Source organism: Thermobia domestica, chromosome 2, assembly GCF_964235325.1.
Source record: "Thermobia domestica chromosome 2, izTheDome1.hap1.1, whole genome shotgun sequence".
Classification (NCBI taxonomy): Eukaryota; Metazoa; Arthropoda; class Insecta; order Zygentoma; family Lepismatidae; genus Thermobia; species Thermobia domestica.
In genome coordinates, this window is record NC_137455.1 from 127,381,211 (window position 1) to 127,407,632 (window position 26,422).

The 26,422-nt window shown below is 37.2% G+C and overlaps 1 long non-coding RNA gene across 1 annotated transcript in view; it reads right to left on the reverse strand.

Moving 5' to 3' along the window:
• LOC145679732 (uncharacterized) overlaps positions 1 to 6,223 on the reverse strand; it is a 135,299-nt gene extending 129,076 nt beyond the window's left edge. Inside the window, exon 1 of the long non-coding RNA XR_014130513.1 lies at positions 6,161 to 6,223. This is a non-coding gene — a long non-coding RNA (uncharacterized LOC145679732). The remainder of the gene's footprint in view (positions 1 to 6,160) is intronic.
• Positions 6,224 to 26,422: the final 20,199 nt, after the last annotated feature.

Genomic DNA, 26,422 nt, shown 5'->3' on the forward strand with positions numbered 1-26,422 from the left:
AGGAAGAGGGTCCGTGATATGAAATACTGTGGTTATCACAGAGGCTCGAGCACTCTAAACTATTTTACTGGAATATATGTTGGCTCGTTTAGTCAAGATTTCGTAATGAGCGCGCGGGGGGGGGATGAAGTACTGAAGGCCCAGGACGTCGATCAATCTAAACTACTTTACTGGCAACATATATTGGTTTGTTAGGAGAATAAAATGAGAATATGTTAGTAAGTATTTCAATAACAAACTATGAAGAAATTTTGAGTAGCTAAAAGAATATAAAAAGGCATTGAAAAGGATTTTACAATATCTGCGGTCCTTTCTCTGTTGAATCAAATGATAACAGAACTTTCTTTCCACATAACCTTTTTGTTTTCACTATTCCGTCAATTACTGTCTGTTCTTAATGACAGGTTAAAGGAGCAGTATAAAACTATTTCTGAAATAACATGTTCGATACTGCAGAGAAGCTGTGACGAAAAATTATAAAAAAATGTCCACATTGTTACAGAACGGCACTACGCTTTCGAAAGCTTGAAGTTTCCCTGACTAGTAGCAAAAATTCTGAATATTCCGTAACTTTTCTAGAAATTTCAAATTCCTTGACTTTTCCAGGATATCTCGCTCATTCGCCATCATGTATTGCAAGTAATACAAATCTCCTCACAAGAAAGAGTAACCAAAAGATTGCTGTAGCTTTTTATTTTTAACGCTTTCTTCATTTTTTTCTCGTTTCTTTTTGTTTCATCCTTCCTTATTTTTTTCATTTCTGGTTTCGACGGGGGCCTCCGGACCCCCCTTAACCTTGGGCTACATACCTGCTACTGTTCATCTCTAGTTTTCAATAAATCTACTGACATTATCAATATTGTCAAGCTTTACATTTAAAGTTTCAATATTTATACACCATTTTTTTTAGAAAATAAATCTCGAACTTCATTCAGTTACTGTATGACCTTTTATTGTTGTGTTTTACACTGGTATGAATAAACATATTGTGTCTTTCCCTAACAAGAAAAAAATAAGGAAGGTCAGTTCAGCTTTTGTATGTGTTACGAATACTTTAAAATATTTCGTTGACGCATTCTTAACAAATAATTTAATGCTGCAAAAGACACTTATATTGTAACTTCACAATAGCAAGTACATTGTCCTCGTAACATATACATACGAGAAGGTTATTCGATGATTCGCATATACAAGTCAGAGAGAACGCCATGGAGTTCTGTTTCTTAAATCCATTTTGGCATTTACACTGTATGTGACTGTAGAACGTAACTTGGGGTCATTTATTTTGATAAAGATGGAAGAGGAAATTTATTTAAACATTTCTATTGAAAGGTTAATTTAAATTCAAATCCTGATTAGGATCTTACTCTGACTCAAAATATCAAAGTCAGTGCTAAAATATCACACTCGGTATCTTTTTATTGGAATGCAACGACATTGGAATAAGGGTGTTTTTCACATAGAGATATGAATTTGGTTCTGATAATATTTGTAAATTTCTTTATGCCACATATATTCCTAAAGATCACATTAAATTTAATGATTGAAGTATCAATAGATTTATCATAATCTCAGAAGTAATTGGTGTTAAATTCAATATGGCAGACGCTAAATGTCATATTACTGAAACCCAAAAACATCAGTGTTAAATATTTTGCATGAGGTGTCAAATGAGAAAAATATAGATGAGAAATTATATATATATATATATATATATAGGGTGTTTCAAAACAACACTGACAACGTTTGGGAGGTTATTCCTGACACCGAGATAAGACAAGATGTATAGACCATCCTGAGTGCACAAATGCTTCCTTGCGGAGTTCTAGGCTGCCGAAAACATGAACTTTAAAGGCCAATCGTTCCAAAACTGTGGGATCTACCGTAGTCGGGTCAAGACTTCACTTAAGAACTAATATGTGCGATATCCGAAACTACATTTTTCAGAATCCTAAGGTACCCACAAATTAATTTTTATAGAGAGTTTGGCTATGGGCATGTAATTTGAAGTACTCTCCAACTACCTCTATAAAAATTGTTGCGGAAGTACCGCAGGATTCTGAAAGTTGGATATTTGGATATCACCTCCCCAATGTTGTCGGTGTTGTTTTGAAACACCATATTTATTAGATTAGGGGAGTGCACCTCACCTTCGTTGTAAATGAACACTATTTAAAATGAGAAGCTAGTAGTGAAAATAGCGGAACTTTCTACCATTATCTATATTTCCGTTTGGAGCTTAAAACGAAGCGGAGAGTTGCAGGAGGAGAGAATACTTTTGTCCTGTATGCCACTTGGGAGCCTCTTTATATCTATATCTACCTCTCTCTCTCTCTCTCTCTCTCTCTCTCTCTCTCTCTCTCTCCATATATATATATATATATATATATATATATATATATATATACAGGGTGCTAATGAACTATGCCGACAAACTGTAAGAGTTGATTCCTTACATCAAAATAAGAGAAAAAGTTCGTATGGACCTGTGGGGAAAAATGCATAGTTTCAGAGCTAGGACTGTCCAAAATCACGAAAAAGCTAAATTTCAACAGGCCCTATTTCAAATTCCAGAAACTGTGGGTGGTGGTCCTTATCAGAGTAAAGAAAGTCACGCATACGCAATCCAAAAATGCATATTTCATTAATTTTCAGTGGATGTACAGAGTATTCCATACACTGTGAAATTCCGAGACATGCCATCAACCGAATTTTGAGATATACTCTGACTTTATGATTGGCGAAAAGAAGGAAAAATGATAAGCTTTGATAGCAGTAAACACAGAATCCTCTGGCGTGATGTCCGAAGTGTTAAGGATCGTCAGCAGCACGGTTTCTGGTAATCGGGAAAACGCATGCTGCAATGCTTTCTTTCACACTTATAAGTGAAGAAAACGTGAAATATATCGTGACGAAATACATCGCATCACACATTATTCCAAACACAAAAATCATGGAGCTGCCCGTTCCTAACACTTCTGACTTCCCTCCGAAGCATTGAATATCCATTGTTGTCAAGGCTTACCTCCTGCCTACTTTGGACCCTCCTTGAAATCAGGATATATCTGAAGACTCTATTGAGAGCATATCTGAGTATTACCCTGTAGGGAATACCCTGTATACCTATTGAAAATTGACGAAATATGCCTTTTGGATTGTGTATGAGTGGCTTTCTTTACGCTGATAAGGACCACCATCCACAGTTTCTGGAATTCAAAATAGGACCTATTGAAATTTAGCTCTTTCACGATTTTGGACAGCGTAGCTCTGAAACTATGCACTTTTCACCATACGTCCGTATGAACTTTTCTCTTATTTTGATGTGAGAAATCACATCTTACAGTTTGTCGGTATAGTTCATTAACATCCTGTATAAAACTCCATTCTATGCATCTGCGTTGTTATAGGTAAAAAATTGTCACATGTCATTTTGAAGAGTTTCAGTGTGATTGGTATTTTGATAGTTATTGGTGCCTCCCTCCTCATGAAATCCTGGATCCGACCCTATATATATATGTAATTCAACTGTAGCTGTTCGGATTGTATTGCAGCGCCCGGGGCGAGAGTATGTGACGGCGCCCCATACTATTTCTTCTCTCTTTTTTTCATTTTTTCTCTCCCGAATTTTCCGCCCCCTTACTTTAGCTCCCGGGGCCGTCGCCTCTCACCCCCCTCACAGCACGGTACTGGATTACCTTTAATGCAGTCATCTGCTTGCAAACTAGTGCCGGTATACTCTTAGATTAATAATAATAGTAATAAATAAATAACTGAGTAAATCACGTTTAATAAATTACTGATGTATAATTTCGTAAAACAGTCTTTTTTCTGGGAGTATGAACATATGAAAGCATGAATAATATATACAACTTATTTCAATACGTTAATAGGCCTACTTCGTCGTGTTTATTTTGCAGAATCAACTATCAATATTCAGATCTACTCTTGATTCCAAAAGATAAATTATCTCACATATGTATATATCTGCGTATAAACCAATCTATTCGTGAAATATAATGTGCACTTTGAAACTAATTTACGATATTACAATCTCCGCAATCACTGTATTAGTTCAGGAAAGATTATGGATAATTTCAGTACTGTGTGATTTAACTACTAGATTTCCAGTAATCCACATCTTAGCATTCGTATTAAATTGTGTATAGCTGGCTCACTCTGAGTACCTAATGATAACTTCTTCTGTGAAAGCTGTCAGTCAAAACTCTTGCACGTATTAGAAATCGTAAAATGTTTCCTTTAATTGGGGTCAAGATGCTGGGATAAAAGCTGGGAACGTCTCTCGTGTTGAGATGTGAGAAGTAAGATGACTAACGCCGCGAAGATTGAGGAGCGCTATACTGATCCGGTAATTGGTTCTCATCGTTTCATTTCTTGTTCCTTTGTTTCTCTCAACATATAACATTATTTTATCTTTTTTCTTCATAATTAGAGCCATGTGCTTTGTGCAAAATGTTCTCATCAATGTCATATATATACACACATTATATATTGTGCACACAATAAGAACTGTGTTTACCTTCTACCTGGAAATACTTATTGACATTTTGACATTAAGAAAAAAAAAAACTTTAATAATAATAATATGTAATGTTGAAAAGTTAGAATAGGATCGATCTCAGCTACAGCTATTGTTCCTGAAAGCACTATGAGACAATTGGAACAAATAAACGCATAACATCTTTCTTTTTTTTTAAAAAAAAATAATAATTTGTGACACCTGTTATATGGACAGGAAGTTCTTTGGATAAAGAACTTGTCCAATAATCTGCATTTGATAGAGAAGGCCGTCAGGTAATTAACTTAAAACTGGTGTCTTAACCGAGATATAATAATAATAATAATAATAATAATAATAATAATAATAATAATAATAATAATAATAATAATAATAATAATAATAATAATAATAATAATATGAGTATTAGTGAAAAAGGAATGGTTATCATAATTCATACAAAAAAAGTCTCGTTTTGGTCAAAGGCATGAGGAAGAGGAGATTTTGGAGTCAGAATTATTAAGTAAGATTAAAAGTGATACTGATTTTCAGGATCATGTAAGTACGAAAATTAGGATGGCTTGTTATGGCCCATAGTCTGATTCACACCTGTGATGATAATTAAAAACAATGTTGATAAATTTTTCAGTTACTGCAACAATTAGAGTATATTATAATAATTCATTTGTGATACTCAGTATTTCCTTAGTCTAAAGAATTTGGAGTTCTACATTCCTTTTCAGCACCTAGTCTATATAATATAAGATGTGGAATTATAATAGCTCCATGTGGAATCCGGATCATATTAGCTTCAACCAGAAATCGTATTCAGGTCTCCTGCCTCGAAGGCATTTGTGCTGGTCATATAGGCAAGCCGAGTTATTAGCATAAATAGCAGAGCAGCAGGATGAGAAGTTTAAGATTTTATTTGTCGTCGGGGTCGGTTGGCATACTCCATTTTAAAAGAAAGAAAAAAATATTTAAGAAAACTGTAAGCAACAAAACAAAAACAAAAATTGAATTTATTATTAGAAACATTGGTCTGTCCGTACACATCCATTACATTGCAATACACTGCACCATCTGCTCATAAAAAAATAAAGAAGGAAAAGTTCTTCAACCAGCCCCGGTCTCCCCTATATGATATTTTGTAGAAAATCCGGTATGCTGACTAACATCTTTGGCACCATGTGCAAACTTACGTAAACCTGAAGCTGTGCGCTAAATGATTTGTTCACAGTTATGAACTGTGTTATTTCTAAATTCTTATTACGAAAACAGAAATGAGTGCACAGTGATATGATCCTGAAAAAGATTATATAACGAAGCAAGTAGAAATTTTGAAATAACGTGAGGCATCGTTGTGTGTGTACTACTTGTTCCAAAATACTGGCTAACCCTATTGATCACTTTCGTAATGTAATAAACATCATTGTTTTCACATGAAAATTTTTCTCGCTCACAAGAGTAATATAATTTCAAAATTTTCATTACTGAGAACATATTATTTAAGTTCATGATAAATACAAAGCCATTGCAAGAACGGTAATCAGAAATAACCATTAACAAACTGTGCCTATGTTCACTGGCAGAGGTGATTTGAGAAAGAAGAAGAATTTACAGAGAAACATTTGTCATACTTACCTGGCCAGCAATCAAAGTTCAGTCTCATGAATGTGAGAGGTCAATGGCTTGTCCACTTGTCCTAAAGATGTTCAAGAAAACATATTTGTGAATATTCAATGACCTTTTGCAGAAAGATGTGTCGTAATGTTGATATTGGTGCAAGCGAAACAACAGAAACAATTATCCTGTTTATTCTTGGGAAATTTCCACAACCAACGAAACAAATATTTTTTTAATAGTGATAAATGTATTTACGATTGGCACATTTTATTTCAATAAAATATATTTATATTTGTAATCTGAAACTTGTTGGTAATCTGTAGTTTAGGGTGCAAACGTATTGTACAAGCTTAAGAAACATTTTGTTTTACAAAGATCAATGACCAAAGCTGTAATGATGACGAAAGATATATATGTTTGACCTCATTAAATATATTCTATTTGACCAACACAGATACATATATTTTTAAAGGAAAGATCAAACATAAAATTACAAGTGAAAGATCTTCGGGATTACAAATATCATGAAGAATGGTCTAGAATTTTTAAAGTTGTCTTCGGCATATATTTTGCATGTTTGCATGTATTACACTCGAAGAGAGAACATACTTCTTCCCATAGATGGCCATTTTCCATTGGGCTCGCTCGCGCTCGCGCTCACTTCTCTCAACTGAGCTCGCACTCACTCGGGCTCGCGCTCATCTCTCTGGACTGGGCTCGCGCTCACTCGCGCTCGCGCTCATTTCTCCTAACTGGGCTCGCACTCACTCGGGCTCGCGCTCATCTCTCTGGACTGGGCTCGCGCTCACTCGCGCTCGCGCTCACTTCTCCTAACTGGGCTCGCACTCACTCGGGCTCGCGCTCATCTCTCTGGACTGGGCTCGCACTCACTCGGGCTCGCGCTCATCTCTCTGGACTGGGCTCGCACTCACTCGGGCTCGCGCTCACTTCTCCTAACTGGGCTCGCGCTCACTTGAGCTGGCGAACACTTCTTCCAACTGGGCTCGCGCTCACTCGGGCTCGCGATCACTTCTCCCAACTGGGCTCGCGCTCATTCGCACTCGCGCTCATTTCTCTTAATTGGGCTCGCGCTCACTCGCGCTCGCGATCACTTCTCCCAACTGGGCTCGCGCTCATTCGCACTCGCGATCATTTCTCTTAATTGGGCTCGCGCTCACTCGCGCTCGCGATCACTTCCCTCAACTGGGCTCGCGCTCACTCGGGCTCGCACTTACTTCTCTCGATTGGGTTCGCGCTCACTGGGGCTCGCGCTCACTAATCTCAAGTGGGCTCGCGCTCACTCGTGCTCGCGCTCAATTATTGAGCCCGAGCCCGGTTGAGCGTGAGTGCCGAGCTCACGAGCGTCGGCTCGCGAGTTTGGACACCTATGATACAGACACGGACAATGACACGGAGAACAAGTCGTATTAACAAATGCTGAAACAAATCTTCAATTATGCGCTTATTCACCTAAAAATCACCTTCACTAACATGTCTGCTCACTAGGAGCGAATCCCCAGCGTGTACGTTAACATATACTTACGAGAGAATACCTATAACGACGAATGATGTACTCAGATTTTGAGTACAGTTTCAAAAGTTCATTTCCGTAAGCTGTAAAGGCAGTAATTGCTATGCTATCACAAATTGCTATCACAAATTAATTGCAACTTTTGAGTTGCATACACACAAACTACTAGGGAATGAAGAGCATGTACTAACAAAGAGTACACTGGAAAATGAAATAACATGTTATAACAAAAATTAAAATAAGATGATAATCGATACAAATGTAGAGGATGAATATAGCATGTCCGAACTTCGCCAAGTATGGTGGAAGAATCTATTTGTTTACTTCTTCTTGATCAACCGCTAAGAACATTTATAAATCCATATGTGGCTTTGTTATACGCAATTAGTACATTCAAATTCACGAACGATGACGAACTGAAGGGTACGAAGGTACAGTTGCAAGTAACAACCATAGTCATAATAATATAGTTCAACTAAACAACGTTGAAAATAGTGGACAATCAGGTTTAAGTAGAAATGACCAAAACTGAATAGTTTGCATCGATCATTCCGAAGAAATTTGGAGTTATACTGAGCATAGTTTGGGGGGGAAGCGAGCATCCCCGGTGGATATACTTCAGCTGACTTCTTTGGGGGGGAAGAAAATGTGATTGAGGGGGAAATTCCCCCTCATCTCTCCCGGTAATTTGCACCCTACACACACACACACACACACACACATATATATATATATATATATATATATATATATATATATATATATATATATATATATAGATAGATAGATAGATAGATAGATAGATAGATAAATAATTGGCTTGGGGCAATATAGTGCTAAGCCGCATTTGTAAAAACAAAATCTACTCGTTGCTGTTGACAAATTTGCAAAAATTGAGATTAGATGGCAGTAAATATCGTAAATGGTGTTCTTGCCTTCATTAATTTGTATTGTAGTGCAGCGATAAATTTCGTTGCACAATACGTATAAATGTGGCTTAAAGTTATATTACTCCAAGCCCTTGCAAGTTAGTTGGAAACCTGGGGCCCGTAAAATAGTGTTTCTAATCGAGTCCCACGTCTTGTAAGTCCATTAGGTTATGTTTTCTCTCTCACTTGAAGAAAGAAAACTAATTTTTTAACGGTGACTTCCCTCCGGAGCAGCCTCTACTTTTAATTATGTGTTTGCTGTTTGAAGGCATATTGTCCTGTTACAATACAATAAATATGAACATTTCTTAATTTAAGTCAAATTTAAGAGTATTAAAACTGAATTTTTGAAATTGTGCGTTGATTATAGCCTGTAATTTGTTAAAACAACACCTATCAAAGAAAATTACAAGTTAATGAAAGGTCAAGCAAGATGTTTGTGAATATGAAACTTACATCATAATATCACTTTGAGTCAAGAAGTTATATATGATAAGCATAATGATAATGATAATGATAAGCATAATGTGGTTCTAGTTTTCGATTGATCTTTACATTTCTTTAAGTATATAAATGCCAGTTTTTAAATCGCATAACATAACGGAAAAAATAGTAGCTACATTATATAAAATGAGGTAATTTTACGAACTGCGTTAAAACAGGAAATACAATTATGTTAAAATATTGAGGTAGTTTGGAATCTCTTGCCTGTCAGATGTCAATTAACAGATTAATAATTTCCTTCTATAACAAGCAAGACTTTATTTTACATGAATTAAAGACCAAAATATAAATTCAGATTATGCTCTTTTGCAGGAGACCAATCCGACAAGCTTGGAGCCTTATATAAATGACAGCGAGTTGGTACAAATGACAAATACAACTTACGGTATAAATGTTAATTTTCGACCCATGTTGTGTAGATGCTGGTCGATTACTCGACGAGATGCTGGTTGGTTGCTCACAAGGGAACCTTCCGAAAATGATAGTTGCAGTGAACGATGTGACCTATGCCAATTGAAAGAGCTGTAACAGAGATGTTCATTCTCAAAACATTAGCTGCCCATAGCAATAGGTTCAAGAAATATAAGGGGTGGAAGTTCGGGAAACAGCAAGGTTGGACAAAGGGGAAAATGTGCAAATTCCGCAAAAAAGGGGGGGCACAGCAAAATACAATGCTGACAAGTGATATATAGAAAGAGACTTGCCACAATAGGGAACAAATGAAGGCCACCAGTGGGGTAAACAGTGTTGCCAACTGCAATGAAAAGTACATGTTTTGCAAAGAGCACTATATGAAGTGAGTGCAATATTCAGTGTCAATCTGTCATGTAGAACAAAAGATATGACGTGTATAATCAGTGGTACAATCTAACAAAAGAGAATAGAAAAAAACAGAAGTACGAAAAATACGGAAAAGACGAAGTTGGCCATGATGCGCTACATTTGATCACGAGTTGTGCATATTAGAATGAACAAAACAAGAAAGCAACAACTATGCAGGAAACCGACGTACCTAGAGTCGAAAAGAAAAACGAGTTCCAAAGTTGGCAGCACTGGCCATGGAAATCCAGACAATTCTAATATAGTTAGGCCACTCACTTCACAAAAAGAAAATTCCGGCAACAGGCATTGGCCTTCGCATCATTTGTGCATGCTCGTCAACATTGTACGTGCAATTGTTCGATGAGACAATGGTCCAAACAGAAGATACATTTGCAGTGAGCACAGCGGAATACTGCCAATCTGTCACACATGGTACAATGATCGCCTGTGAATGTCTCGAAACAGTACTCTAGAGCCCAAACAAACTATTTGCTGAGCAAAATAATATATTCACATAAAAAAACTACATACGTGTTACAGTTTCGCCAACTAACACTTTGGCTTCACTTTGGCCTCAGCAAATAGTTTGTTTGTGTTTAAGTATATACAATACAAAGCTTCTACTTATGGAAAAAAGTACTCTAGAGGTGTCGGAACCTTTGGTGGTCTTTCTATCACATATCCACACCTGTAGAAAGCAAACATAATCAAAGGCTTGATCTGCTGTGTGTTGCTTTGTGCAGTACTATCACCGCCTATATGATATATCCAGAGTGTCCCACCTAACTCTGCGACTGAAATAGTTACAAAGCGAAAAAAATGTGACACATCCAGTTGTGCAGGAATCCATGTCAGCGGGCGACAAACTTCTGTGAGACGCAAATGCCCCCAAGTCCCCCATCATAGGGTCCCAGGGGCCAACTTCAAAATTTCAAATAGCACTATCGGTCGAGTTATATTTCTTTCGATAAATCTTGTAATATGCAACAACGCGTATCAGAAATATTTACTATATGGAATTTCAAAATGGCCACCAAAAGTATCTGCTCGGTGACAAGAACAACGTGCATCTTTTGCGGCCATTTTGAAACCTGTGCTTCATATAGCAAATGTTTCTTATATGCGGTGTTGTATCTATCCAGAGAAATATCATCCGCCTTTTGTTCCTATTTGAAATGTTGCGGTTGACCCCTCGAGCCTTATGATGGGGGCCCTGTGAGACTTGCTTCTTACAAAGTTTTCTTGGCCCTCGACATGAGTACATTCCTGTGCAATTGGATTTGCAACATCTCTTTTCGCTTCGCAGCAATTTGAGATCACAATGTTCGATGCCATGTGAAGACACAACATATATTTGTGGCGGCCATTTTGAAAACCATGCTTCATATACTAATTGTTTCCTATAGGTGTTGTTGCACATTCCATGATCTATCGAAAGAGGTACCACTCAGTCCCTGTTGCCATTTGAAAGTTTGAAGTTGGCTTCTGGGGCCCTATGATGGGGATTCTGGGGGCACTTGTTTCTCACAGACTTTTATCATCCCCTGACATTGGTGCATTCCTGCATAACTGGATCCGTCACATTTTTGTTCGTTTCGCAAATCTTTCAGGTCACAAAGTTTGGTGGGGCACCCTGTATATTCCCACATACGACCCAACCATGGAATAATGTTCATTACTTCCATTATCGGTTGTTGGCTCAACCCAACCATTTCATGTTCCCCGACTTGACATTGCCTCAATCACTCTAGCATTAATGCATTCCGAGTGATGCCTGTTGCCGGAATTTTCTTTTTGTGAAGCGAGTGGCCTAACTATATTAGACTTGTCTTGATGTTCATGGCCAGTGTTGCCAACTTTGGAACTCGTTTTTCTTTTCGACTCTAGGTACGTCGGTTTCCTGCATAGTTGGTGCTTTCTTGTTTTGTTCATTTTAATATGCACAGCTCGTGATCAAATGTGGCGCATTATGGCCAACTTCGTTTTTTCCGTATTTTTCGTACTTCTGTTTTTTCTATTTTCTTTTGTTAGATTGTACCACTGATTATACACGCCATATCTTATGTACTACATGACCGGTTGACACTGAATATTGCACTTACTTCATATAGTGCTCTTTGCAAAACATGTACTTTTCATTGCAGTTGGCAACACTGTTTACTCCATTGGTGGCCTTCATTTGTTCCCTATTGTGGCAAGTCTCTTTCTATACATCACTTGTCAGCATTGTATTTTGCCGTGCCTCCCCTTTTTTTTTGCGGAATTTGCACATTTTCCCCTTTGTCCAACCTTGCTGTTTCCCGAACTTCCACCCCTTATATTTCTTGAACCTATTGCTATGGGCAGCTAATTTTTTGGGAATGAACATCTCTGTTACAGCTCTTTCAATTGGCATAGGTCACATCTTTCACTGCAACTATCATTTTCGGAAGGTTCCCTTGTCAGATGATCCTTGGTCCTCTCCCTTACCTTTTTATATTGTATAAATTTCGTCAGTCAGACCCTGAGGTTCTCCATAACAGCCTTGTTTGTTCACTTAATTACCTTTTACGCTGCGTGACTGCCGGAGAACCTCATTAGTCCACGATAAGTGTGACTGTTTATCCAAAATTCTTTTGTAACCTAATTTAAGTACACATACACATTTTTTTTTACATATAATTACTAGAAAACAATGCTAGTTATTTCACTAAACTTTTTTGATATATTCCTTTTTGCAATATGTTGAGCTTTTTTTTTCTCAACTCATGTCATAGTTCCATTACAGTCCCCCACTGATGAGGAACTGTTTCTGAACATCACCGTAGTGTGTGTCACTCCTTTTTTTTTTCCTCAACTCATGTCATAGTTTCATTACACAACTGTAGTTGAAAAAAAAAAAAAAAAAAAAAAAGAAGTGACACACACTACGGTGATGTTCAGGAACAGTTCCTCATCAGTGGGGGACTGTATTGAAACTATGACATGAGTTGAAAAAAAAAGTTAGCTCAACATATTGCAAAAAGGAATATATCAAAAAAGTTTAGTGAAATAACTAGCATTGTTTTCTAGTAATTATATGTAAAAAATGTATGTGTACTTAAATTAGGTTACAAAAGAATTTTTGAATAAACAGTCACACTTATCGTGGACTAATGAGGTTCTCCGGCAGTCACGTAGCGTAAAAAGTAATTAAGTGAACAAACAAGGCTGTTATGGAGAACCTCAGGGTCTGACTGACGAAATTTATACAATATAAAAAGGTAAGGGAGAGGACCAAGGATCATCTGAGCAACCAACCAGCATCTCTTCGAGTAATCGACCAGCATCTACACAACATGGGTCGAAAATTAACATTTATACCGTAAGTTGTATTTTTCATTAGTACCAAAACGCTGTCATTTATATAAGGCTCCAAGCTTGTCGAATTGGTCTCCTGCGAAAGAGCATAAATTGAATTTGTATTTGGTCTTTAATTCATGTAAAATAAAGTCTTGCTTGTTGTAGAAAAAAATTATTAATCTGTTAATTGACATCTGACAGGCAAGAGATCCCTAACTACCTTACTATTTAAACAATTATGTCAATTGACGAAGCTATCGTAAAATTTAGGATGTTTTGCGTTTTTTTTTTTTTTTTTTTTTTTAAGCAATTAGTATACGATACCTCATTTGTCCGGAAGACGAGAATACATACCACTTAATCACATTAAATCAATATGAATATAAATGCCTGGTAACCCTTAGCTGTTTCGTTAGGTATGTGCTAAACTTCACTGTAATATGATCTGATAAATCCGTATGAAAATATTGTGACAAACAACACCAAAATCGAGTAGTGGCAAACTGAATGCTATCATTTCAGAGTAGATTTCGAAAAAAAAAAAAATAAAAAATAAAATAAAAAGACTTTAAAGGAAGGAAGTGTGTATGTATGTATGTATGTATGTATGTATGTATGTATGTATGTATGTATGTATGTATGTATATACAGGGTATCCAATATACAATGCAACGCGGAGTTTGGGATAGTAGAACTTTTGAACCTGAAGTGATACAGGAATAATGGTTATACCAAAATGAAGCCTTGTTCATGTATATACTTTTAAGCTAGGAAGCATAGATTGAAGTACACTAGGAACCACACAGTGTTGCTACATGTAACCGAAGGTGTAAATAATTTTTTTTGCAAAATATGTTAATTGAATCATAACTTATACGTATGGATGTTCTGTCGTTAATTTTCAGTTTGTTTAGTTGGAGTAGCTTGGAAAGTATGGAGCAGAAAAAAGAATTTTTCATTTCCACCGATAACTAATCGGATGAGGCCCCTGTAAGGGGTTACTAGGGAAATCGTATTTTTCATAAATTAACACACTGAATTGGCAACTGCTGATGCTTCAATGCATCAAAAGGTGTGTTAAGGATCTGTCTACGTTATTCAATTCCTGAAAACAATGAAAAACAAACTTTGAAATTATCATGATAAAACGTTTACTTACATGCACCCGGTAACACTGCTACTATCAGAAATGAGTTACCAGCTCTACAGCGGATGCTGGGAGTGTCCTCTGTTTTGATTCAAACACTGGTTCACACGTTTCACCAGGTTGGCAACAACTTTACGAAGATTAGAAGTGTTAATGTTCTCAATGGCACCGCGAATGTTCGTTTCCAGGTCTTGAATAGTTCGAGATTTGTTCTTGTATGCCTCTTGCTTTAAATAGCCCCATAGAAATGAATAGCAGTGTTGCCGGATGCATATAAGTAAAAACAAATTTCATTATAATTTCAAAGTTTGTTTTTCATTGTTTTCAGGAATTGCATAATGTAATTAGATCCTTAACACACCTTTTGATGCACTGAAATATCAGTAAAGTTGCCAATTCAGAGTGTTAATTTATGAAAACTACGATTTCCCTAGTTACCCCTTACAGAGGCCTCATCCGATTAGTTATCGGTGGAAATGAAAAATTCTTTTTTCTGCTCCATACTTTCCAAGCTACTCCAACTAAACAAACTGAAAATTAACGAAGAACATCCAAACATATGAGTTATGTGTCAATTTACATGTTTTGCAAAAAAAAAAAAAAAAAAAATACACCTTTGGTTACATCTGGCAACACTGTGTGGTTTCTAGTGTACTTCAATCGTTGCTTCCTAGTTTAAAAATATATGCATGAACAAAGCTTCACTTTGGTATAACCATTATTCGTGTATTACTTCAGGTTCAAAAGTTCTATCCCGAACTCCGGGTTGCATTGTATATTGGACACCCTGTATATTTCTCCTTCTGGTCTATTTAAGTGTCCCTTGCTTTCAAATTTTCTAAAATATAAATATAATATTGCTTCAGTTTTTTTAAAAATAAATATTAAAATTACATACATTACAGTAATTAAATTTCGCGTAAAATACATTTAAAGATCTCAAGAAGAATTCAGTAAAATTAACTTGCTAAAACTGTCGTTTTTTTTTAAGAATAAATAAAATGTTTCGTAATATAAATTAATAAGCTAAGAAAAAATTATGTTACATGTATTTAACACTATTAAGAGCTACTCTTGTTTGTTGAGATTTAAAGAACCTACAATTAAAATAATACATATTTCGCTCGACTTTTCTATGAACGTAAGCTTCACAGTAGTTGCTATATATAAATTTCTTACCTTGTAGGGTCAAGAAGTTTCCTTACTCTATGATCTATTAGAAAAAGAAAATGGCCATGGAATTTGCAAAACAAAAACAAATGCCAGCCTCAAACACCACTGATAATAAGTATGAAAAAATGGGATTTCCATTCCCAAAGATGTTTCGACAATGAGATCACAGGTCAGATGTCAAAATTCGTCGAGTGGATAAATATAATACACTTCAGATAGTACAGAATGCACTTTTCCTTCATTTTCGTTTGCATAGCGGTTAAAATCTTGCAGGTCGTTATAATCTGGACTTGGAATACATTTCTTATATTTTATTCCTGAAGCAAACACCTGTTTAATGTCGGTCTGCAACATAAGCTCAGCTATACACTACCGTATGTTTACGCGCGTAAACTAACGATGTGAGTTTATGCGCGTCATGCAGTTCATGCATTGTGCATGAATTTACGCATATAAGCTGAGGAAAGCAGTTGCAGAATGGATCGATCGAAAGCAAAGTTTTAAGGGCGGGTACTACCAATGTTATATTGTTGAGAAAAAGAATAAAGAAAAGACGCTAAAGAAATACATGTAGGTATGTTTGGACAAGGAATAGGATTTTAATATTAGACAAGGAAGGATAATCCAACTTTCACTGATTATATCAAATTTTTATTTAGATTGTGATGGCTCAGTAGTAGAAGGTTCATCTCTGGATCGTGAGGTATCTGGTTCGATCGCAGCTCGTATCAAATGGGCAGGGTGTAGCCAGCAGGTTTGTGTAGGGGGGTCCGTCGTTTTTGAGGGGGGGCAGCTACAATGTACAAAGCCAAAAAAATGTGTTGCTGCTAGTGTTTTTGAGGCCTGAAAGAAAGGAAAATTTTGGTTTCCTTCTGGAAAACTAAAAACACTATTTTAGCTTATTATTATTATTATTATTATTATTATTATTATTATTATTATTATTATTATTATTATTATTATTATTATTATTATTATTATTATCCATAAATTATATTCAAGATAGTTTTTATTATGCTAAATCAAGAACTACTGTCCGGGACCAAACGCTATACTTTTGTGCATAACTATAAAGGTAACCAAGAAAGTTCTGTCCCTTTTCGTGGATGTCTGTGTTCAATTGGACCTCACCGTGAGTTGAATGCGAGTGGAGATAAGGCGAAGGTCAATTGTTGGTGTGTATATCCAACCATACTACCTGGTTGTGGCAATTCAGATACACCGTAAAGACAGAGGGAACGGCTTGGGTACAAAACCTCGCGGCCAGAACCTCGCGGACCAAAACCTCGCCTCCCAAAACCTCGCGGCCCAAAATCTCGCCGGGCCGAAACCTCGCCTGGCCAAGACCTCGCCGCCCAAAACCTCGCGGCCCAAAATCTCGCCGGGCCGAAACCTCGCCTGGCCAAAACCTCGCCGCCCAAAACCTCGCGGGGCCAAAACCTCGCCTGGCCAAAACCTCGCCACCCAAAACCTCGCGGGCCAAAATCTCGCCGGGCCAAAACCTCGCCTTGCCATAACCTCGCGTTCCAAAATCTCGCCATACCCAAAATCTCGCCTAACCAAAACCTGGTTGTAATGATCGCGCGACACAGAATCTCGCCTGGTCTAAATTAAGCGAGACGTAGTGTCGCCTGGGAAGAAATGTTGTCAGGATAAAACCTCTTCACGACGGTTTCTTCAATGTAGAATGTTCTATCGCCAGATTTACAAAACTTATTAGGTTTTGAAACTTGACATTTTGTATAAATCTTCTTGCTCCACAAGGGCACTAGCTCCAGATAAGACAATATTTTGCGAAATGCATGCCCTAAGGAGGAATGGAATGGAATGCCTTGAATGAATTTTGCCGTTCTCCAGATCTAAAAAAAAACTACTAAGCATAGAACCTTTACGTTTTGGTACAAATCTTCTCCTTGTACCATAAGAAGGTATGTTGCAAAATACTCCTCGTAAGGGAGTGTTGAAGTTTGGATAATTCTTGAACGTTGGCTTGATCTCAGGACCCACGAGGTTTTGGCGGCGAGGTTTTGTCCACGCGATGTTTTGGGTGGCCCCGTGTCATTTTCCTATTTCACTTTTTATTATGTTTATATGTCTCCAACCGTTTTCTGTTGGACTTCGCTTATCAAAATATTTCTAAAACTGGTTTACTGGTCCCAAAATCTAAAATTCAGAGTGGGGGTGGGGCGACTGCCCTCCTGCCCCACTGGCACCTCTGTCTAGCGGCTGCAATATGAAGCTATTCCACGCCCTTTCATATGGTTTTAGTTACATTTACTTCGGACTCTTGACTGCGAAGACATTAGGTTTTTAAATAAAATTAATTTGCTGAGCAAAATTGAACTTTATTGAAAATGAACTTGGATTCATTGTCCTCTGAACGTCCTAAATATTACTTCAATAAATTATTGACTTAAAAAACAACCAATTACATAGGCTTGCAGAAAATATTCTAAAGTTAGCACAACATGAAGTGTCCTTCAAATATTACTTTTGAAGCAATGGTTTTAAATGCAGGTACTATCAATGTTGTGTTGTTGAGAAAAAGAATAAAGAAATAGACATATTTGGACAAAGAAGTGGCTAATATTTAACAAGGCAAGAAAGAATAATCCATCTCTCACTGATTATATCAAAACTTTATTTAGATCGCGGTGAGTCAGTAGTAGAGGGATCATCTCTTGCGAGTGGAGTCTCTGGTTCGATCCCAGCTTGTGCAAAATGGGTTTTGTGGTTGACAAACACCGCGTGCGTGAGTTTTCTCGGATTGTCCCGTTTCCTCCTATTATTTTTACATTCCTCTTTAGTGATGAGCGCAAGAGTCTTTGTCTTGCAGTTTTTACAAGAGTCTTCACCAAGACCAAAACCAGGAATCCCGATGCAAGACCAAGACCAAGACCAAGATCAAGTGTGCCAGTGCAAGACCAAGACCAAGACTCGGTGTGCAAGACCAAGACCACCTGGGTCTTGGTCTTAGTCTTGCATTTGCTCATCACTACTCCTCTTCGTTCATGTCATCGTCGCCCTCTTCTGTACCCTACACAGTAGCCTATAAGCGTGGAACGTAAAATTCGAAGATTTAACTTTCTTTTATTTAGAACATACAATGTAACAAGACTAATTAACATATGTAATTTTTATACTTGCGAAAGTCTTCTATTCTGTACTTTCCTCCTGGAGATGTATTTTGGCGAATAATCTTCGCAAGAAATACTCAAAGTTTACATAGAAAAAATAAAACTGGGAGTATGCGGCTTCAGCCTTTAATCAGGGGTTACTTTCCACCGGTCCAAAATATAGCTTAGAGAGGAAATTATTACTACTGGCACCTCCTACTTTCTAATTTTAGGTAAATATCCTATAAAGGTAGATGCTGGAATTAATTTCTTGTCGGAAAATAAATTGCGAACAATGGCGGATCCGCTTCATTCGCTTCACTCAGTAAGGCTTAGCTTTTTCTTTCTTCCTTTTCTTTTTTTCTTTCTTTCTTTGTTTTTTTGTTTGTTTTTAATCGCTGGACGTTTTGGGGGGCTTGAAGCTTACACACATAGGACTTACTAACATTATTTTTTAAAAAAAGAAATCCTGAAATTTGGCTAGGCTTCAGCCTGAAATCCCCAAACCCCGTAAACCTTCCAATGATTACGGTTGGATGATATTCTTGGGCACAAAGAGCTACCAAGGGAAATCAGTTCACGGGGATTTTTTTTTCGTTCCTGAGTTGACATTTTTGTTGGATATATGCTAAAAAATCAGAATGTGGTTCCTGTGCCGGTCCAGAAAATACACAATTTTCTTTACAAATATCGATAAATCATACTAAGTACTGATACCAGTACCATGATTCTAATATCAATATTTGTAGATTTCATGCAGTTTTGTGTAGGAAGTGAAATGTATAAATACTGAAGGGAAAACATTGCACAGAAACATTATGTTCCTATGTTCAACATATTTTTTGTATGTGGTGCAAAGTATCCTGACCTATGATGTTACTTTGCACCAAAGTTTATATTATAGTAATCACGGTCATCGTGAATGTTTACAAATGCACTTGCACGAATGTTTTCCTTATATATCTAGCTATTATATGTTTAAAATATAATGTTCTAAATCATTACGTTTATAAGTTACATGCGATTTTCTTTAAAATTCATTACATCTGCTGCAAAGTAGATGTCTTACGGTACTGGATGATCTTTGTCTTAAACAATATCACCTACTCACGAAGCTGTATACATTTCTTGGAAAAGCAATCAGAACGAACATAATGTTTCTGTGCATTCACTTTACCGTACCCAAAGAAAACCTTTTATCTGCAGCTATAACGCCTACAGGTAATCTATTATTGAAATCTAGGCCCTGATCTAGGACGGGCTCCTGGGAGGGAGGGGCAGTGAAAGATTTCTGCGATGGTCTGCCAGTGGGGAGCGGCGAATGACCCTTCGTCCCGTGCTGCAGAGATTTCTTTGAATTTAGTGCAGGTGTCCTCTGTGGTGCGTATTGTATTCAAATTTTAAAAAGTGGATCAAAGAATTTTCCACATAAGAAATATATACCATATAGGCCTATTACAAAGAGTATTATTGCTGGAATTTTAAACGAAATTTACTAAACTAATTTCGTGCAAATTACTAACTCAATCCTTTATATAAATTTTATATCTCTCTTTATTGTTAATAATTATAAGAAACAATATGTTGAAAGTTACTGTTGAAAATAACACTTTTTGAACCTCGTCACCGTTATCACTCTTACAATTTTCTCTACGAGACGAGAAAGTTTTCGAGTCTCGTGAGCAACACTAGTTCATCCAAGTCTTAGATTTCAAACATCATTTCAGTGCTAAATGATCCGTATATAAAACCTATAAATTATAAAAGTAATTATACGATCACAATGAAGAGCATATAGGAACGCCTAAGATATTCAAATTATTACACAATATAGAAAAATACTCCAATAAGAATTATGGTTTAAATATTGTTAAATTACATCCTTCTTAGACTTGTCTCCTGAAGCAGAAGGATTCTGAGAACTATTAGATAAGGGAATACATTTTGTACTTAAATTTACAAAACGAGACGAGAAGTGAATCCTCGAGAATCCAGACAAGAAAGAAGTTTTCGAGAATTTATACAAGTCGAGACAAGACTTCAGGAGGAGTGGTGTGATCACCAGTGGGAACTGGCAAGTCATCTAATTTAGATTCCAAATTAATATAGAGGTTTCCCTTTCATAAACCTCGTTAAACTTAATCAGTCAACTAAGCTTTATTAAGCTGAACGAATGTAACTTATGCGTCCACATGTAAACGTTTATTTACAGATATTTCTCTCGAAGATGGTTTGAATTATGTTGTCCAAATTTAGCGCTATCATAATGATCGTGTATCTGGTTTCAAAATTAACTAGATAAAAGGCCCATTTAAGGGCTGTATGTCAACTTGACATCGAACAACTTGCACCAAATTTACTTAAAGCTGGCCATTTTTCACTTCCATTCTTGGCAATTTGCCGAACAGGTAATTTTGTCACCGAAAATTTTGTCACAGTAATTTCGTCAGTGGTAATTTTTTCACCAAAATATTAGCATATAGGTAATTTCGTCACCGGAAAATTTTACACAGTAATTTTGTCATCGGTAAATTTATCACCACAGCATTAGCATATAGGAAACTTTGTCACGAAATTTTTTCCCCTTTGTTGAACTAGGTATAAACAAAGTAAACGACCAAAAGAGCTTATTTATCTTAATCAAACTTGGAAAATAATTTAGTTGGTGTTATATTGTCATTTTGAATTTATTCCTACATCCATATTAATATATGTATCTGTATACGAAAAACAACGTATCAGTCTCGGTCTTGTTTCGATCAATATTTGCAGCTCCTCCCTGACAAAGCGGTTAGCGTACGTACCTTTGGCGTGGTAGACCCGAGTTCGTTTCCTTGCAGGTTATGTGCTTCGGATCCCACGTTAAGCTATAGTTCGCATCTGATGTGGCCCCGCTGATATAGTCGCAAGAGCCTGAGCAACAGGAAATTTGTTTGAGATATCCTCGGTACCGAAAACCAACATTAAACCCCAATAAATTAATTCCAACACTTTGCATTCATTATACTTGAATAGCCAGAGCACATGTCTTTGAAGTATGGGGTTCCAGGTTTGAATCTTGGTGGGAGATCATTAAAAAGTTTCAACTCATAACGGTAGCTTACATTCCATGTTAAACCGTAGGTCGACATCTCGTACAGCTTTGATGTTGAAAGGGACGCTAGATTCCAAGCCAACCAACTATGCAATTTATATTTTGATATTTTAACAAATACTCTGGTTTAATCTGATAGTTTTCCTTTTCCCATGATCTTGCCTTATACTGAAATTCTAATCTCTACCAATCGCTGCTCTGTTGAGTGAGCTGTCGGCTCGACTCGATAGTGAATGAGCTGTAAGCCGACCCGCTCGAGCCGTTCAGAACCCTAAACCCGAGCCGAGCAGTTTTGAACTTGTTTGGCCGGCGCTCTCTAACTTGTAACGATTTTTGGTTCGAGCCCAAATACTTGCTCCTCCAGAAATCAGACCCAGAACCACGTGAATAATGCCTTCCCTCCTAGACTTCACGACTACCGAAGTCAACAGTCAACTCGCTTTTAGTATTTAGATACAAATCGCCTATCTTTCATGTATATACACGGTGTTGTAATAATAATAATAATAATAATAATAATAATAATAATAATAATAATAATAATAATAATAATAATAACAATAATAATAATAATAATAATAATAATAATAATTTGTAGTAGCAGTAAGTATCATTGATAATAATTATATTGTCAATGTAGGATATCTGAAGAAAGTATTTGAAACTACACACAACATTGGGCTCGATTTGGCTCGACTCGACTCAAATTCGAGTCGAGTTTAGAGCCGAGTTGGAGGAAATTTTTCGATCCGAGTTTTCGAGTCGAGCTCAAATATGTCTGTTTCGAGGCGAGTTGAGTTTCAATGAAAACTCGCTCGAACTCGCTCGTGCCCATTCTTAACTGTCTCTCGTTCACGGTTTTGTTTAGGACTCTCAAGTAAGGCTCGATCGATATGTTGTATCTCGGTCTAGTTTCGATTTACTAAAGTCTGTCTCGTCTCGAAATTTAAAGAGGAGAAACATGATACTTAGAGTAATCTCGGCCTCGGCATCACCATTAGAATATGTTACGTATGTTCAAGTTTAATTCTAGAACGCTTGGAGCAATTTCAACGAAGTTTGACACACATATGACATACAATCACAATAACATTGTAGGGCAAGATATCTCCGGTCTCCCTAGCGGTGGATAGAAGGGTGACGTATAAATAATCGAGAACGACCTACATTCATGTCGAATACACATTTTTAAAGAGTCGCTATACTGATTGTTGAGAGTCCAGATGACATTTAAGCTCAAGTTTAGTCTAATAGAACAATAGATCTCCGTAGAACCTTATGCTAACTGTTAGAAATGAATAGAACTATTGAACCTACCAGAAATTTTGAAAACAAATAAATTGCACGTCAAATATACATTTCAAATATTTTGAATAAACTTTTATTCTTCCGTGTATACAGTTCAAAGACTAAACCATATTCGATTACCGATTAAAGAAAGAAAAAAAAAACGAAAAAAAATCATAATTTAACGTCAAACCATTAAGGTCTTTCGGCTGAAGGAGGTGAATGATTAATGAAAGTGAATGATGATGAAAAATTAAACTTTGTGCTCTCCTACTCTGAATCAAACCTGGAACCACGTACAACAAAGGAAATACGCGCTAGTCACTACACTAGCAGAGAAAATTGCTCATTGCACTCTTTCGAGTACAAAGGCTATATGACACGGTGACCTTCAATTTAAGGTAGAACCATAAGCACCGCAATACGATCAAATTTCAAGGCTCTTCTCATCAGGACTCCAACCCAGGACACGGTGTAAGGAAGGCGCAAGTGCATGATTGTAAATATTTTGCCGTAATTTAAATGTGTTATACGGAGTATTCATATAGTTTTTGGCCAAGAAGAAGAAAAGAAAAGTTGTAAGCTGTTGTAGTTTTATTCATTGCTTATAGCATTGTTTCAAATTCTTTAGAAATAAATAAATAATAATAAAAATAAAAAACTTCCACTGAAATCTAGTTACATAAATCTAGTTTCATACTATCCTTCGATATGGACAACAAACCCATGTGCAAAAATCCTGCTGCTCTGTAACAATAGATAGCAATTTCCAAGAATTGTCTCACTTCCCTCTATGCTCTGTACCTTCAACCATAAAATACAAGCATCATATGATCTCTGCATCTTTCGGAATGATGGGAGAATTTTGAAAACGCTACGTCTCATTCAGAGCTTACGAAGCAGAGATGGGTATTTTTGCTAACTCTCACTCACACTTACCTACCAAAATCTTCCTTTTCAATGCTGCACATGGAATGCATTTCTTATGTTCTTGTCTCTGAAGCAAATGAGTCCACGTAAGCGCGAAGCGAGTGCGGGCTCGCGATCACACTCACTTCTCTCAACTGTGATCGCGCTCACTTGGGCTCGCGCTCAGTAATCTTAACTGCACTCACGCTCGGTCGCACTCGCGCTCACTAATCGTAACTGGGCTCGCGCTCACTTCTCTCTACTGGACTCGCGCTCACTCGCGCTCGCGCTCAGTTTTCCCAACAGAGCTCGCGCTCACTTGGGCTCGCGCTACTTTTTTCAACTGGGCTCGCGCTCACTTGAGCTCGCGCTCATTTTTTTCAACTGGGCTCGCGCTCACTCGGGCTCACGCTCACTAATCTCAAGTGGGCTCGCGCTCACTCGGGCTCGCGCTCACTTTTTTCAACTGGGCTCGCGCTCACTCGGGGTCGCGCTCACTAATCTCAAGTGGGCTCGCGCTCACTCGGGCTCGCGCTCACTTCTTTCAACTGGGCTCGCGCTCACTCGGGCTCACGCTCACTAATCTCAAGTGGGCTCGCGCTCACTCGGGCTCGCACTCACGTTTTTCAACTGGGCTCGCGCTCGCTTGGGCTCGCGCTCAATTATTGAGCGCGAGCCCGGTTGAGTGCGAGTGCCGAGCTCACGAGCGCCGGGCTCGCGAGTTTGGACACCTATGCTTCTTCCCATAACTTTATGAAGAACTGTAGGCCATAGATCTCTATCTGGTCTTTTCTTTCTCTTTAAAGGAAACATGGATAATCAAAGAGCATCGAACCAAAGAATTTAAATGTATAAATAAATTTGTGTAGCCCCCATGTGGTTATGAACACGCGTGCAAGAGTTCGATGTCTCCATGACCTGCAGCCAATTCCGCCAGATTTATCCTGTTCTCTGACAAGCACAGCTGAAAACTTGAAAAGTTCGATTTTCATGTCACGAACCATTTCTAAATATCCTCATGGAAATCTTAGATTTACACCAATCTTTTCAACTCTATTTTTAATGGTAGGATACTACTTAAACTTAGGTTGATTGATTGCTTAAGGTATTTAATGAGGACGCCAACACCGAGGATCTAAACTTGGAGTCACAAAACGTTTGAGGTCAAGAAATACCGAGTTTCTTCATTTTTTAATTTTTTTTTTTTTTTTTGTACACACTAATTCTCTCACCACAGTCATTATCCCATAATTAACTTACTTTTTATCACTGTCTTCTTTAGATTATTGAAAATGATAAGCGTGAGACATAAACTGCAATTTTCTTTCAGCGATAGTAGCAGAAAAGAACTTATCGCTAAAACTTATGTATAATCTATATATTTTTTGAGGTAAACTATTTAAAAGTAACTATATGCATGCTGATGAAAGAACACACCTAGGTAAATATCATAAGTAACGTATTTCGAGCAGTGAGTACGTAAGCCACACTTCTGTTTTGATGAAATGGAATGCCAACTAAATCCATATTGATACCATAAGAAAAGTGGGGTTACCAACATGTGCCCACAGTTTAAGTTCTATGGTAGCAACAGAAGTACTTAAATATTATTCTTTCGGCGCCTAGCCTACAGCCTTTGCACACTGCACCTAAGCAGACAGTTTAATTTATCAAAGGAACATTTAGAAGAAGTGTAAACGTTACCATGCGATACACAACAGAGGATGTATTTTGGTGCTAGAGTGAGAGAAAAGCACTTATATATTGTACATATTACCAAGTAAAGGGAATGAAGAAAATTCCTTTCATATTGAAAGAAGTTCTCATAACCCCTAACTTCTACTATACATATATAGAGATCAAGAATACCTAACTTTGAAACTGCATCGAGGATAACCTGAACTACGCTTACCAAAGTTAAGCTGATCTAAAATAAGCTAACCTAACTCAGAAACATCATATTTACAGCGATTTTCTTGTGGCTGGACTAGCGAAAACCTGCATTCAAGAATTCTTGTTCAAAATAAATGTGTGCTTGATTTTTCCCTCATGCAATATGGTTAATCTGCTCTGAATTGGTGATTTACAAGTCGTTTGTTTCGATATTCTCTTTCCAATAAGAGGGTGACTATAGTTTGAATCCCGTACAGAGAAGAAGGTCCACAGTTTATTTAAGAAGGTTCGGAAAAGAGATTAGTAAAATCCAACCTAACAATACATCTACTTTTTAAAGTCAAATAAACATTTTATTTATACTTAATATGAAGGTAAGAAAACACTTATTTTGACATTATTTTGAAACAGGCTGGAAATCCAGTATGATTGAATTTATTGAACATCAGGAAACGTCTCTGAGGTTTTGATACTAAGACCGATCAATTTTGTATTCCGAAGAACAAACACACTCTACATCTGTAAGACTCTGTTCCTGTATGTTTAACAAAACC